This window comes from Bufo bufo, chromosome 5 (genome assembly GCF_905171765.1).
Source record: "Bufo bufo chromosome 5, aBufBuf1.1, whole genome shotgun sequence".
NCBI lineage: Eukaryota > Metazoa > Chordata > Amphibia > Anura > Bufonidae > Bufo > Bufo bufo.
Window position 1 is genome coordinate 532,236,564 of NC_053393.1, and position 16,108 is coordinate 532,252,671.

A 16,108-nucleotide genomic window follows, 5' to 3' on the forward strand; every position below is an offset into this window, starting at 1 on the left:
GTCTACCATCTGCAAATGAGGGGCTGGTAGAAAGGTTTAACCAAACCTTAAAAAATATGTTAAAAAGAGTGGTGTCCAAAGATGGAAGGGACCTCCTCCTGCCCTATCTCATGTTCACAGTGCGAAAGGTGCTCCAGGCCTCTACTGGGTTCTAGCCCTTCGAACTGCTATATGGCAGACATCCTCACGGTCTGTTGGACGTAGCCAAGAAGGCATGGGAACAACAGCCCACTCCATATAAAAGTGTAAACCCAGATGCAAGAACGGATAGAGACCGTGTTGCCTCTGGTTTGGGAACATATAGAGGCGGCTCAGCGAGCTCAGAGTCGAATCTATAACCAGCAGGCTCGAGTTCGGAGCTTTTACCCGGGTGATCGGGTCTTGGTTCTGGTAACGACAGTGGACAGTAAGTTCTTGGCTAGGTGGCAGGGGTCATATGAGGTAATAGAGAAAGTTTGATATGTAAATTACAAGGTACACCAGCCAGGGCAGTAAAAGCCGGAGCAGGTCTACCCTGTTAATCTACTAAAACCTTGGAAGGATAGGGAGACCTGCACTGAAGACAGACCGCAGTCGGTTTGTCTAGGGCAGGCATGCTCAACCTACAGCCCTCCAGCTGTTGTAAAACTACAACTCCCACAATGCCCTGCTGTAGGCTGATAGCTGTAGGCTGTTCGCGCATGCTGAGAGTTGTAGTTTTGCAATAGCTGGAGGGCCGCAGGTTGAGCATCCCTGGTCTAGGGGAAGAGGTTTTAGCCCCTCTGTCTGCTGCAGGGGAAGCCGTTGCCACAATAAGAATTGCTGACAGCGAGCCATCCTCTAATGCACGGTCACATCTTGCGCTCCCAGGACGCCGGCACACATGGCTCCGCAGTGTGTTTTTTTTTTAACGTGTCAGCTGCTGACAACAGTGTTGCCATCTGCATCCTGTGCTGTCAACGCATAAGTCGCAGTAAACCCAACACTCACCTAGGGACGACCACCTTAAGAAGGCACCTGGCCTCCCATTACCGAGCCCAGTGGGAGCAACGCCGTCAGAACCCACAAAGCCACACTCCTGGTGCTCCACGTTCTGCCTCTTCTTCTCCTCTCTCCTCCCATTTGTCCTCCACTCCACCTTCCACCGTGCCGTCATCGCGTTTATCTGGCACAAGGCAGGCTTCCGTGGCCCAAATGTTCGAGGGTAAAAAAATTATGACGCCGGAGAATCCTCTTGTCCAACATCTGACCGCTGGCTTGTTGGAACTGCTAGCCTGCCAACTACTGACATATAAATTGGTGGACTCAGAGGCCTTTAGAAAATTTGTGGCCATTGGCACACCGCAATGGAAGGTCCCCGGAAGGAAATATTTCTCCCAGAAGGGCATCCCTGAACTATATGGCCACGTTCAGCGGCAAGTTAATATATCTCTGTCATACAGTGTCAGTGCCAAGATACATCTGACCACAGACACGTGGTCTAGCAAATACGGGCAAGGAAGGTACATAACTTCTACTGCCCACTGGGTGAACCTTCTGACCGCCATCAAGCATGTAACTCGTGGCACCCGTGTGGATTTGCTATTACCGCCATGGATTGCATGCAGGCCGGCCTTTTCTTCTCCTCCTACTACATCCTCCGTCTCCAACTCGGCTGACTCCTCCTTTACCACTGCTACCGCCTCTTCCGCTGCACCCCCCAAGCTCCCCAGAACCTATTCGACGTGCCAGGTGAGACGTTGCCATGCTGTGCCGACGGCAGTTGTGCCTGGAAGCCAAGAGCCACACCGGTCCTGCACTCATTTCAGCTCTGCGGTCACAGACCGATCAGTGGCTAAGTCCACTCAATTTGACAGTTGGTAAAGTGGTGTGCGACAACTGTGCCAATCTGCTGAGCGTGCTAAAACAGGGCAAAATTACATGTGCCGTGCATGGCACACGTCCTGAACTTAGTCGTGCAGCGAATCAGGTCCAGGACGTCTTGCAGCAGGCCAGGAAAATCTCTGGCCATTTTAGAAGATCTTACAAGGCCATGGCTCGCCTTGCTGACGTTCATCCAGCACACCATACGTCCAGCCACAGATACCAGATAACTAGACCGCTGAAGAAGGTCCAACTAGGATCGAAACGTCCCGTCGATATGTTTACTAAAAGTAGCTATAATAATGCATGAAGTACCTGGATCATGAGTCAAAAATTATAACAATAACAATAAATGATACACAATAGCAATATACAGGGTGGGCCATTTATATGAATACACCTTAATAAAATGGTAATGGTTGGTGATATTAACTTCCTGTTTGTGGCACATTAGTATATGTGAGGGGGGAAACTTTTCAAGATGGGTGGTGACCATGGCGGCCATTTTTAAGTCGGCCATTTTGAATCCAACTTTTGTTTTTTCAATAGGAAGAGGGTCATGTGACACATCAAACTTATTGGGAATTTCACAAGAAAAACAATGGTTGGTTTTAATGTAACTTTATTCTTTCATGAGTTATTTACAAGTTTCTGACCACTTATAAAATGTGTTCAATGTGCTGCCCATTGTGTTGGATTGTCAATGCAACCCTCTTCTCCCACTCTTCACACACTGATAGCAACACATCCGTAGTTTCAGGTGCTGCACATCTCGTATCTTCACAGCATAGACAATTGCCTTCAGATGACCCCAAAGATAAAAGTCTAAGTGGGGTCAGATCGGGAGACCTTGGGGGCCATTCAACTGGCCCACGATGACCAATCCACTTTCCAGGAAACTGTTCATCTAGGAATGCTCGGACCTGAAAAGTTTCCCCCCTCACATATACTAATGTGCCACAAACAGGAAGTTAATATCACCAACCATTCCCATTTTATTAAGGTGTATCCATATACAGTTGCAAGAAAAAGTATGTGAACCCTTTGGAATGATATGGATTTCTGCACAAATTGGTCATAAAATGTGATCTGATCTTGATCTAAGTCACAACAATAGACAATCACAGTCTGATTAAACTAATAACACACAAATAATTAAATGTTACCATGTTTTTATTGAACACACCATGTAAACATTCACAGTGCAGATGGAAAAAGTATGTGAACCCCTAGACTAATTACATCTCCAAGAGCTAATTGGAGTGAGGTGTCAGCCAACTGGAGTCCAATCAATGAGATGATATTGGAGGTGTTGGTAACAGCTGCCCTGCCCTATGAAAAACACACACCAGTTCTGGGTTTTCTTTTCACAAGAAGCATTGCCTGATGTGAAAGATGCCTCGCACAAAAGAACTCTCAGAAGACCTACGATTAAGAATTGTTGACTTGCATAAACCTGGAAAGGGTTATAAAAGTATCTCCAAAAGCCTTGCTGTTTATCAGTCCACGATAAGACAAACATATCTATAAATGGAGAAAGTTCAGCACTGCTGCTAATCTCCCTAGGAGTGGCCGTCCTGTAAAGATGATTGCAAGAGCACAGCGCAAACTGCTCAATGAGGTGAAGAAGAATCCTAGAGTGTCAGCTAAAGACTTACAAAAGTCTCTGGCATATGCTAACATCCCTGTTAGCGAATCTACGATATGTAAAACACTAAACAAGAATGGATTTCATGGGAGGATACCACAGAGGAAGCCACTGCTGTAAAAAAACAAACATTGCTGCACGTTTACAGTTTGCACAAGAGCACCTGGATGTTCCACAGCAGTACTGGCAAAATTTTCTGTGGACAGATGAAACCAAAGTTGAGTTGTTTGGAAGAAACACACAACACTATGTGTGGAGAAAAAGAGGCACGGCACACCAACATCGAAACCTCATCCCAACTGTGAAGTATGGTGGTGTGGGCATCATGGTTTGGGGCTGCTTTGCTGCGTCAGGGTCTGGACAGATTACTATCATCAAAGGAAAAATGAATTCCCAAGTTTATCAAGACATTTTGCAGGTGAACTTAAGGCCATCTGTCCACCAGCTGAAGCTCAACAGAAGATGGGTGTTGCAACAGGACAACGACCCAACGCATAGAAGAAAATCAACATCAGAATGGCTTAAACAGAAGAAAATACACCTTCTGGAGTGGCCCAGTCAGAGTCCTGACCTCAACCCGATTGAGATGCTGTGGCATGACCTCAAGAAAGCGATTCACACCAGACATCCCAAGAATATTGCTGAACTGAAACAGTTCTGTAAAGAGGAATGGTCAAGAATTACTCCTGACCGTTGTGCACGTCTGATCTGCAACTACAGGAAACGTTTGTTTGAAGTTATTGCTGCCAAAGGAGGTTCAACCAGTTATTAAATCCAAGGGTTCACATACTTTTTCCACCTGCACTGTGAATGTTTACATGGTGTGTTCAATAAAAACATGGTAACATTTAATTATTTGTGTGTTATTAGTTTAAGCAGACTGTGATTGTCTATTGTTGGGACTTAGATGAAGATCAGATAACATTTTATGACCAATTTGTGCAGAAATCCATATCATTCCAAAGGGTTCACATATTTTTTCTTGCAACTGTAAATGGCCCACCCTGTATATTTCTGTGTGCCGCAATTTTCTCTTCTACCACTTGCCCGTTAGATGTCTGATTTGCGACTGCCCGACGCGCTGGAACTTCACCTTGCATAAGCTTGATAGGCTGCTCCAGCAGCAACGTGCCGTTAATGACTAACTGTACGAACTCTGCGGCAGGACAGGTTCTGGGGAGCTTGGTTTCTTTTCACCGCGCCAGTGGCTGCTCATGAGCGACGCATGCAGACTTCTGCGGCCATTTGATGAAATAATCAAACTGGTCAGTCGCAGCCAGAGCGCCATCAGTGACATCGTACCTTAATCCTTCTTTCTGGAGCGTGCATTGCGTTGTGTCATTGATCAAGCCGTTGAGGAGCAGGAGTTGGAAGATGAGGAATTCGCAGTGCTGAATTAATTCCCAGGGGGGGCTACTCCATCTGAGACAAGTCAGCAGGAGTCTGAAGAGGAGTCATAGGAGGAAGGTGCCTGGGGGGAGGAGGGGGAGGAGCAAGAAGAGCAGGCGTTAAACTTTTCGTTGTCCGTGGCTGGGGGGAGGAGACTGAGGACGACATTCTCCTGGGCGCTGAGCAGGAGCCAGGGCGCTCCACCGCTTCCAATTTAGTACAAATGGGGGCCTTCATGCTCCAGTGTTTGAAGAGGGACCCCCATATAAAAAGCATAAAGGTCAAGGACCTGTACTGGGTGGCAACGTACTTAGACCCCCGGTACAAACACAAAATGGTGGACATGTTACCAGCATCACAGAGGGCTGTCAGAATGCAGCATTTCCAGGCCTTGCTGCGAGAGATGCTGCATTCTTCTGTTGCGGGTGCTGGCAGAGGAATTTCCACCCACAGCGAAACAAGTGCGGGTACCAATCCAAAAAGAGGGCGGTTTGAAGATGTGTTGGTCACTTCGGATATGAGATCATTCTTGCAGCCAACCCATCGACAGCCGCCCTCCGGATCCAGCCTCAGGGAACGCCTAGACCGACAGGTGTCCGACTACATCGGGTTAACGGCCGATGTGGACGCTCTGAGAAGCGAGGAACCCCTGGACTACTGGGTGTGCAGGCTTGACCTGTGGCCAGAGCTGGCACAACTTGCCATGGAACTCTTGGCTAGCCCCTCGTCGAGTGACCTGTCCGAAAGAACGTTCAGCGTAGCAGGGTGTATCGTGACTGATAAGCGCACTCGCCTAGCTCACGACAGTGTGGACTACCTTACATTCTTTAAAATGAATGAGGCATAGATCTCGGAGGAATTCAACACCTCTGATGACCACGTGTAATTGAATTTCTTCATGCCAGCCCACACATATCGGTCACCGGACTGAACAAAGAATGGTCCTTGCCTTATGTATATACAGCGGCATAAAAGGCCTTTTATGTCAGGTGAATGCTTAATTTTTGGGGCCTGTACTGGCCGACAGTTACATATTTATCCTGTGACCTCCTAATGTACCTCCAGCCACAGAATCCAAAGTTCTTTGCTGTCAGGTGAATGCCTATTGCCTAATTTTTGGCGCCTGTACTGGCCGACAGTTACATTTTTTATCTCTAGCCACATAATCGCACCCTTGTCTCACTCCTCTCATTATTGTGGCGTATGAACCGCATTCACCATAAGGACCTTCTAATGTCACACGGTCATGTGACTGTGCCCCCCACCCCGTACTGTGCCCCTCACTCCGTACTGTGGCCCCTTATACCCTGCATTGTGCCCTCTTACCATACCCTGTGCAGTGCCCCTAGTCATTCCCTGTACTGTGCCCTCTTATACCCCTTTATCCAGTCACGGTATGGCGGTGTTATCCGGTCACTGTACAGAGGTGTTATCCGGTCAATGTATGGCGGTGGTATCCAATAACTGGATGGCCATAACTGTATCCCTTTCCCTGCCCACGCCATCCTTAGACCTGGCAGGAGCGTGAAAAATATGCAGATTGCGGTGCTAAAGATCGTTGCGCCACAATCTATGTCAGAAATACGCCTAACATAGACGTATTTCTATATAATAAATGACCACCTAATTGTATTATTATTCGGGGGGAGGGATAATATCTTTATATTATATAGATTCTAGTGTATAATACTGTGTCCTGTATTTCCCAGTAGAAAATGATCCTTGGGAAGCACAGTCCTCATCACTGACCATCAGGACCAGGTAGTGCTCTGTCAGTACATGGCGGCCTCCCCTCTCCGCCACGCTGCTCCGCTGTGTACTGGTGCTTATTCTGACACTAGGGCTGGGTTCACATCCTATTTTTGCCATCCATTTAATGCATACGAAAAATGTAAGCGTTAACAGATGCCTCAGACTGATGCCGTACAGTGGCGTCCATTCACCATACATGGTAGAAAAAAAAATTACATTAATGTATGCATTTTTTTAATGGACTCTGCAGGATACAAAAACGTGGAGTGCTGCACATTTGTATACATCAAACCGATAGGAAATAAAAAATTTCTCGGCTCCAGCAGGGCACATTTTTGAGAGTTTCCTTTTAAGAAGCCTAAAAACTGCCCCTGATTAAAATACATATTATTTGTGGAAATTTTTTACAATGATCCCCCTCTGGTATATCACTGTCCATGTTGTGGGACTATTTGTGCACTTCTAGTAAGTGTTTGCTGGCTGCAAATATGACCTGAAGGTTTTTAAGGTTTGCCAGACATTAAAGTGAATGGGGCACGCCGCGAACGTGCGGTTCGCGAACATTTGATCACGAACGCGCATTCGCGAATCGTCCCGACCGATGTTCGTCCAACACTAACGGTCATATGGATAATCCAATACATATTCAGTTATACTTTTCTAAGTTGGGAATAATTTTCACATGTGAAGTTACAGCTTATCACCTAAGAGTGTCCATTAATGTTCCAACCCAATATACATAAGTCAGAACCATTCATTTTAGTAGAGAAAATGGTTGACCCTCATAAGCATTAAAAGGTTAACCTCAATGGGACTGTCTACGTGTGAACACCATAATTTTTTTATACGAAATGTTGTGCTTATTAAACCTTGAAATATTTGGTCTGCCATTCTTGAATTTGTCGGCACCCACCATTAAAGGAGCCCAAGCACTTCCTGCATAGTATCCATACAGTCAGTATGCCGAAAGATTCTCAGCTCCCCCTAATGGTAGTTGCGGGTAGTTGGAATTTTAGCATTTAACTCATAAGTTATGTATCAGAAAAATAGAAAATGTTTGATGTTAGTATATTATTCTTATTCTTCTTATTCTTATTCTGATGTATATCTCAAGCTGGATAGTGTCTCAATGTTCTCAGAGCCAGAAAAAATATTTCCTATTTGCACTGCAGTTATTACATCTAATGTACTATCAAGTTTTTGGTCCATGTCTAGTTACTTTATAAAGGAGATTTCTAATTAGATAGAAGGTTAATTGTGGGAAAACCATTCTGCACTCTGGATGGTAAGGACATGAAAATCTAGAAAAGGAAAATACAAAAACTGACTACCTGATTGCAGGGGTCATACATTCATGACATATTTCTCAGACCTGAGAGTACAGCCCAGCATGCAAGGGCCCTAAACCCAAATTCAGCATCCAACAAGATTGTCCACACAGTAGAACCCCATATCTCACATAGATTTTCATGGGGGTCCTGTAATGCTTTATTTTACCTGCAGGGGCGCCACAGAGAAATGGATTCACATTTTGCCTTTTGTCTCCCAATAGCTACAAGTTCATAATCATCACAGATAAAGTTGTCTAATCTGAACTATCCCATTAATGGGGTTTTGGGGGCTAAAATATTGATGATGTATCCTTAAATACGTCATGAATATCCGATAGGTGGAGTCAGACTTTGAGCACCCTTGCTGATCAGTTTGAAGAGGCCACTGCACAGTTGTAGCACAGTTTAGACCTTGCAAGAACAGACAGATCTTTTGCAGTTTTGCAGACCTTACAGTTCTGCTGCCAGGACCAAGATCTTTCTCTGAAGCAATTTTCCACACTCTGCCCTTTTCTATCCCACAATTGGGCATCCAGATATAGGGGTGCAACACTACTCACACTCACTATGAAACCATGGGGCCTCTTAATGACAGACTAAATTCTGTTCCTTTTCCAGGTTGCTGTACTCACAGTAAACAGATCCACAGTATCCTCAGTAGGGTGTGGGCCTCAGCAGACTCATAGTCTGCCAGTAAAGTTTGTCCAGCCTCTAGGCCTTTCATCTTCTGCACAAGTTAGCTGTGGAGTACAAAAGTCTTTTAGACAAGTTATCTCCACAGAGCTTCTGTACGCACCTCTTTTTACCACTGGAATGCTTCACAATATTCTCTTTTTTTATTTGTTTCTCTCTCAGAAGCTGGTTTTTATTGTTTTTTTACATCTCTTTGCTGGTTATCTACTTAACTGTCTGAATAGACACTCACTTGCTCACTCCTCCCTATGGGGAGAGTGGAAACAGACCCACCTAGCCACAGTACCTCATTGTGCAAGTTACTTATATGAAATGCATTGTGGAGCACTGCCATAGCAAGGGGACACAACACTCAGCCCAGAATGGAAGATAGGAGCAGTATGGGTAAAGGAAGACTTTACAAAAGTAGAGCTCCCTTTATAAATGATATTAAAGGATGTTGATGCACACCTGAAAATTCATTTAAGCCCTAGAAAACCCGTTTAAGGCTTTATTCACATTTAATTTATGCCTTCCACCAGAGGTATATGTTGGGAGCATTTCTCAAGGTTTACCTGTGATGAATGGTTGTGATTTATTTCATTGTCAATGCATACAATGGCATACATCACCCATAGAACCCCATGACAAAAAGCACTGTATACCACAAGGTATATTTTTTTACTTTCTGGCTCTGAATGGAATAATGTAGTTTTCCATGTTATTCCTTATGTTGCAATAAACAGTTATGCCAACAAGGAGACTCTAGTGGCATATGCCGGTGGAATGGGGTCCTATGGAAGCGCTTGGCGTTGGTTGGGGTGCATAAGAGCCAAAGAGTTGTATTCTCTTAGGCTGTAGGCACAAATGCTCTAGCTCCACACATATAATATATAAGTCCTGTCAATTCTTTTTCCAAATAAAAATTTAAAAATAGTTACAGGGCTACAAAAGTTCATACCCTAAGATAATCAGTTGCAGTTTTTGTGTTTTAGCTGCCAGTAAAAAAAACTAACAATCTGATGATTTAAATTGGCTGAACTTTGAATTTCAAGGGAGAAAAGAGTCTTCATCAGGGGCAAAAAGTTCACGGTAACCACAATTATTCCACCAAATGGCATCTCTAGAAAAAGTCTCCAGACGTCCAGAACGGCAGATATCCAAGATTTAGAAGCACTTAAAACTGACGTCATGTAATGGATCCAGATTATGGAGGAATTTGATCCCGAGATACTTACACTAAGGGTGTTCCTCCGGTAACATCCACATTAGTACTATCATACGTTTAACCAGATTAACTCTCAGCGAGAAAAGTTATTTTTTTCTCAAGCCCTACAGATAGAAAGTGTCTGGTACTCATTTACGATGCGTATCATGTATGGAATGCATTTGGTTGGGAAAAACATATAGTACAACATGAGTATTGTAGGGTTGGACCCAAGCTTGGCACGAAGGTATATGCTTCAGGAATGAGAATGAAGTTACAGAAATATAAGTCAACTTGAATAAAGCCACCCATGAAGAAAATTCTTTCATGATGGGAACAATCCAATTTTCACCCCCAAAAAATTTTGAATATGGAAAAAGTCTGAATTAATAGGAAGAGGTATACAGTGAGGAACAGAAGTATTTGAACACCCTGCGATTTTGAGAAGTTCTCCTACTTAGAAATCATGGAGGGGTCTGAATTTCACATTGTAGGTGCATTCCCACTCTGAGAGACAAAATGTATAAAAAAAAAATTCAGGAAATCACATTGTATGATTTTTAGAGAATTTATTTGTCTTGCACTGCTGATCATAAGTATTTGAACACCTGAGAAACAGCAAGAATTCTGGCTCTCAAAGACCTGTTACTGTGCCTTTAAAAAGTCCACCTCTACTCCACTCATTAAAGGGGTATTCCCATCTTCATCATCATATTTGATTAAATTGTATACCCCTAATTGAATGTTTTTCTAAATATATAGCATTAAAAAAAACTTACTGTTCTTTTTAAAATCAAATTCTCCTAATCAATTGTTTATCTTCGCTGCCCATGGATACGGACACCGCTCACCGGCCGCATCCACGGGGCGCGCTTGCGCAGAAGAACTCCAGCGGCCGCCTCGATCGCAAGCGCGAAAGAGTACGGCTCCGGGCGGCCGCGCATGCGCAGATCTATATTCCTTTGTGCCACGTCTGAAACAGAGCCGCGCATGCACGGCTCCATTCTAAACGCAGGCACAAATAATTATAGATCAGCGCATCGGAGAATAGTGTAGAAGGAGGGGAGCTGTCTGGTCTTTCAGAGTTCAGCAGCGCAGCCCGGATCTCCTCAGTGAATGGTGAGGAGATCGGGGCTGTGCTGCTGTGTATAACTGTGCCCCCCGCACTTCTTTCGATTTCAGGATGGCCGAGCGGAACCCACCATCAGGCCCTGCGCTTCTGTGTCAGCCCCGATGGTTACCATGGCAACCAGACGCCTTCACAGGCATCCGGCTTGCCATGGTATATCTAAGCCTGATCAGGCACCAGGCTAAGTGTCAGTGGCGTAGGGATCGCCAAATTCATGTGGCGAGTGGCGAGTGCCCCCCCCCATTGGTGGCAGCGGCAGTTCCGATCGGAGTCCCAGCAGTGTAATGCTGGGGCTCCGATCGATTAACATGGCAGTCAGGACGGTACTGAAGTCCTGGCTGCCATGGTCAGTTACTCTGCAGCAATATACAGTCGTGGCCAAAAGTTTTGAGAATTACATAAATATTGGAAATTGGAAAAGTTGCTGCTTAAATTTTTATAATAGCAATTTGCATATACTCCAGAATGTTATGAAGAGTGATCAGATGAATTGCATAGTCCTTCTTTGCCATGAAAATTAACTTAATCCCAAAAAAAACTTTCCACTGCATTTCATTGCTGTCATTAAAGGACCTGCTGAGATCATTTCAGTAATCGTCTTGTTAACTCAGGTGAGAATGTTGACGAGCACAAGGCTGGAGATCATTATGTCAGGCTGATTGGGTTAAAATGGCAGACTTGACATGTTAAAAGGAGGGTGATGCTTGAAATCATTGTTCTTCCATTGTTAACCATGGTGACCTGCAAAGAAACGCGTGCAGCCATCATTGCGTTGCATAAAAATGGCTCCACAGGCAAGGATATTGTGGCTACTAAGATTCCACCTCAATCAACAATTTATAGGATCATCAAGAACTTCAAGGAAAGAGGTTCAATTCTTGTTAAGAAGGCCTCAGGGCGTCCAAGAAAGTCCAGCAAGCGCCAGGATCGTCTCCTAAAGAGGATTCAGCTGCCACCAGTGCAGAGCTTGCTCAGGAATGGCAGCAGGCAGGTGTGAGCGCATCTGCACGCACAGTAAGGCAAAGACTTTTGGAAGATGGCCTGGTGTCAAGAAGGGCAGCAAAGAAGCCAAAAAAACATCAGGGACAGATTGATCTTCTGCAGAAAGTATGGTGAATGGACTGCTGAGGACTGGGGCAAAGTCAGATTCTCCGATGAAGCCTCTTTCCGATTGTTTGGGGCATCTGGAAAAAGGCTTGTCCGGAGAAGAAAAGGTGAGCGCTATCATCAGTCCTGTGTCATGCCAACAGTAAAGCATCCTGAGACCATTCATGAGTGGGGTTGCGTCTCATCCAAGGGAGTGGGCTCGCTCACAATTTTGCCCAAAAACACAGCCATGAATAAAGAATGGTACCAAAACACCCTCCAACAGCAACTTTTTCCAACAATCCAACAACAGTTTGGTGAAGAACAATGCATTTTCCAGCACGATGGAGCACCGTGCCATATGGCAAAAGTGATAACTAAGTGGTTCGGGGACCAAAACATTGACATTTTGGGTCCATGGCCTGGAAACTCCCCAGATCTTAATCCCATTGAGAACTTGTGGTCAATCCTCAAGAGGCGGGTGGACAAACAAAAACCCACTAATTCTGACAAACTCCAAGAAGTGATTATGAAAGAATGGGTTGCTATCAGTCAGGAATTGGCCCAGAAGTTGATTGAGAGCATGCCCAGTCGAATTGCAGAGGTCCTGAAAAAGAAGGGCCAACACTGCAAATACTGACTCTTTGCATAAATGTCATGTAATTGTCGATAAAAGACTTTGAAACGTATGAAGATCTAAAAGCAGTTTAGCAGCAAACATTGTGAAAACTAATATTTGTGTCATTCTCAAAACTTTTGGCCACGACTGTACTTACATGCGCTGTGGCCGCCCGGCGCTCCTTCTTCTTGTAACTCGCCGCGCATTGCTATAAGCATAAGCAATGGGCCGCACAGACCGGTGAGTTACAAGAAGAAGGAGCGTCAGGCCACAGCGTATGTAAGTATATGGAGGCACTTGGGGGGCTGATGGAGGCACTTGGGCTGATGGGGGCTGATGGAGGCACAATGGGGGCAGATGGAGGCACAATGGGGGCAGATGGAGGCACAATGGGGGCAGATGGAGGCAGAATGGGGGCAGATGGAGGCACAATGGGGCTGATGGAGGAACAATGGGGCTGATGGAGGAACAATGGGGCTGATGGAGGCACAATGGGGGCAGATGGAGGCACAATGGGGGCTGATGGAGGCACAATGGTGGCTGATGGAGGCACAATGGTGCTGATGGAGGCACAATGGGGGCAGATGGAGGCACAATGGGGCTGATGGAGGCACTTGGGCTGATGGGGGCTGATTGAGGCACAATGGGGCTGATGTAGGCACAATGGGGGCAGATGGAGGCACAATGGGGGCAGATGGAGGCACAATGGGGCTGATGGAGGCACAATGGGGGCAGATGGAGGCAGAATGGGGGCAGATGGAGGCACAATGGGGCTGATGGAGGAACAATGGGGCTGATGGAGGAACAATGGGGCTGATGGAGGCACAATGGGGGCAGATGGAGGCACAATGGGGGCTGATGGAGGCACAATGGTGGCTGATGGAGGCACAATGGGGCTGATGGAGGCACAATGGGGGCAGATGGAGGCACAATGGGGCTGATGGAGGCACTTGGGCTGATGGGGGCTGATTGAGGCACAATGGGGCTGATGTAGGCACAATGGGGGCAGATGGAGGCACAATGGGGGCAGATGGAGGCACAATGGGGCTGATGGAGGCACTTGGGCTGATGGGGGCTGATTGAGGCACAATGGGGCTGATGTAGGCACAATGGGGGCAGATGGAGGCACAATAGGGGCAGATGGAGGCACAATGGCGGCAGATGGTGGCACAATGGGGGCTGATGGTGGCGCAATGGGGGCTGATAGAGGCGCAATAAGGCTGATGGAGGCACAATGGGGCTGATGGAGGCACTTGGGCTAATGGAGGCACAATGGGGGCAGATCGAGGCACAATGGGGGCATATGGAGGCACAATGGGGCTGATGGAGGCACTTGGGCTGATGGGGGCTGATTGAGGCACAATGGGGGCAGATGGAGGCACAATGGGGGCAGATGGAGGCACAATGGGGGCAGATGGAGGCACAATGGGGGCTGATGGAGGCACAACGGGGCTGATGGAGGCACAATGGGCTGATGAAGGCACGATAGGGCTGATGGAGGCACAATGGGGCTCCATCTCGAATTGATTTTTTGCGACTGTCGCGTCGCAGTCGAAGCATGTCGCATGTTGCAGTGAGACACCATAGACTACCATTATAAAAATTGTCGCGCGACATCGGTGCTACAAAATGTCGCGCGACAAATGTCGTCGTGTAGACCTAGCCTTACTGTACACTGAGCTCACTTCACATGGCTCTCTGATTCCCCCAGCAGGGGGGAGGGGCCTCACAGACACTGCAGGCTGCCAGACTGATGAGTCATACTCTTCACATGAACTAGCACGCAAGGACTGAGTTCTCAGTGTGATGTCATAAGGAGGTGTGGCCGGCCTTCACTTAAACTGCCTAAGCCCAACCAGTCTTAGCAGCAGAAAACCAGGAAGTGAACAGCTAGCTGGCAGCAATTGAGGATGAAGTAGCAAGATGGGAAGACCCCTTTAATCTAACTTAGTAGCACCTGTTTGAGCTCTTTAAAGACACCTGTCCACCCCACAGTCAGTCAGACACCAACTACTACCATGGGCAAGACCAAAGAGTAGTTGGAGCATTGAAGATGGGTCGTGGCTGGGTCTTCCAACATGACAACGACCCGAAGCACACAGCCAGGATAACCAAGGAGTGGCTCCGTAAGAAGCATATCAAGGTTCTGGAGTGGCCTAGCCAGTCTCCAGACCTAAATCCATCTTTGGAGGGAGCTGAAACTCTGTGTTGCTCAGAGACAGCCCCGAAACCTGACAGATCTAGAGGAGATCTGTGTGGAGGAGTGGGCCAAAATCCCTGTTGCAGTGTGTGCAAACCTGGTCAAGAACTACAGGAAACGTCTGACCTCTGTAACTGCAAACAAAGGCTTCTGTACCAAATATTAACACTGATTTTCTCAGGTGTTCAAACACTTCTGTTCAGCAGTGCAAGACAAATACATTCTTTAAAAATCATACAATGTGATTTCCTGAATTTATTTTTTTAATTCTCAGAGTGGGAATGCACCTACAATGTGAATTTCAGACCCCTCCATGATTTCTAAGTGGGAGAACTTGCAAAATCGCAGGGTGTTCAAATATTTCTGTTCCTCACTGTACATTAGTCAAAAGATCGGCAACCAATTGTTTGGATTTGGTAGACAGAATGATTCAGGGGCGGATTGGCCATAGACCTTACAGATAAATTTCCCGGTGGGCTGATGCCCAAGGAGCCATCAGAGCCTTCCTCGCGGCCGGCCAGTGGAAGTTTTTGGGGAAGTATTTTGTGCTGCTGGCCGCAGTATTTTGTGATGGACTGTGGTATTTGGCTCTGTTAAGGGGGTATAATGTGCCACAATATGGTATTTTTGGCCCTACCTACTTGTGTTGGCCCTGCCTTCCATCAATTTGGACCCGACTACAAAACGGGGCCTCTTTTAGTATTTTTTTCCAGGGCCACTTTTAAGTTCCCAGTCCGCCCCTACAATGATTACTTTGAATAATCATTATTGAGATAGGTTGTGTGTGTGGAGGTTCACGTCATGTTAGATTTCAACATGCCTTCAGGAGGAAGTTGCCACCAAAGGGGTCTGGCAGTAGCCTACTCTAATCTGCCCTGTGAAAAAACATGCAAACTTGGCATGTGTATCAGGGAGTTGGGCATAATATCTGTCTCAGAACAATCCTAAGAGTATGGCTACCCGCTGTCAATCAGAACGACCCAATATCCCAATGAGCACAGGTTATGTAGGGTGTCCCGTAACAGGGCATATGGAAGGGGGTTCTCCATAGTGGTCACGTCTTATGTGCACCAGTTAATGTATGGGGAAGATGAAAAAAAATATGCTGACAACAGATGTTTTGAGAATGAGATTTGCATAGGATGGTTGTCAGAAAATAGTTCAGACTCCAGATGTGGCGGAAAAATTCATCCAAGCTTTAAGACATTTCAAAGTGACATTGTGCTGCAAAAT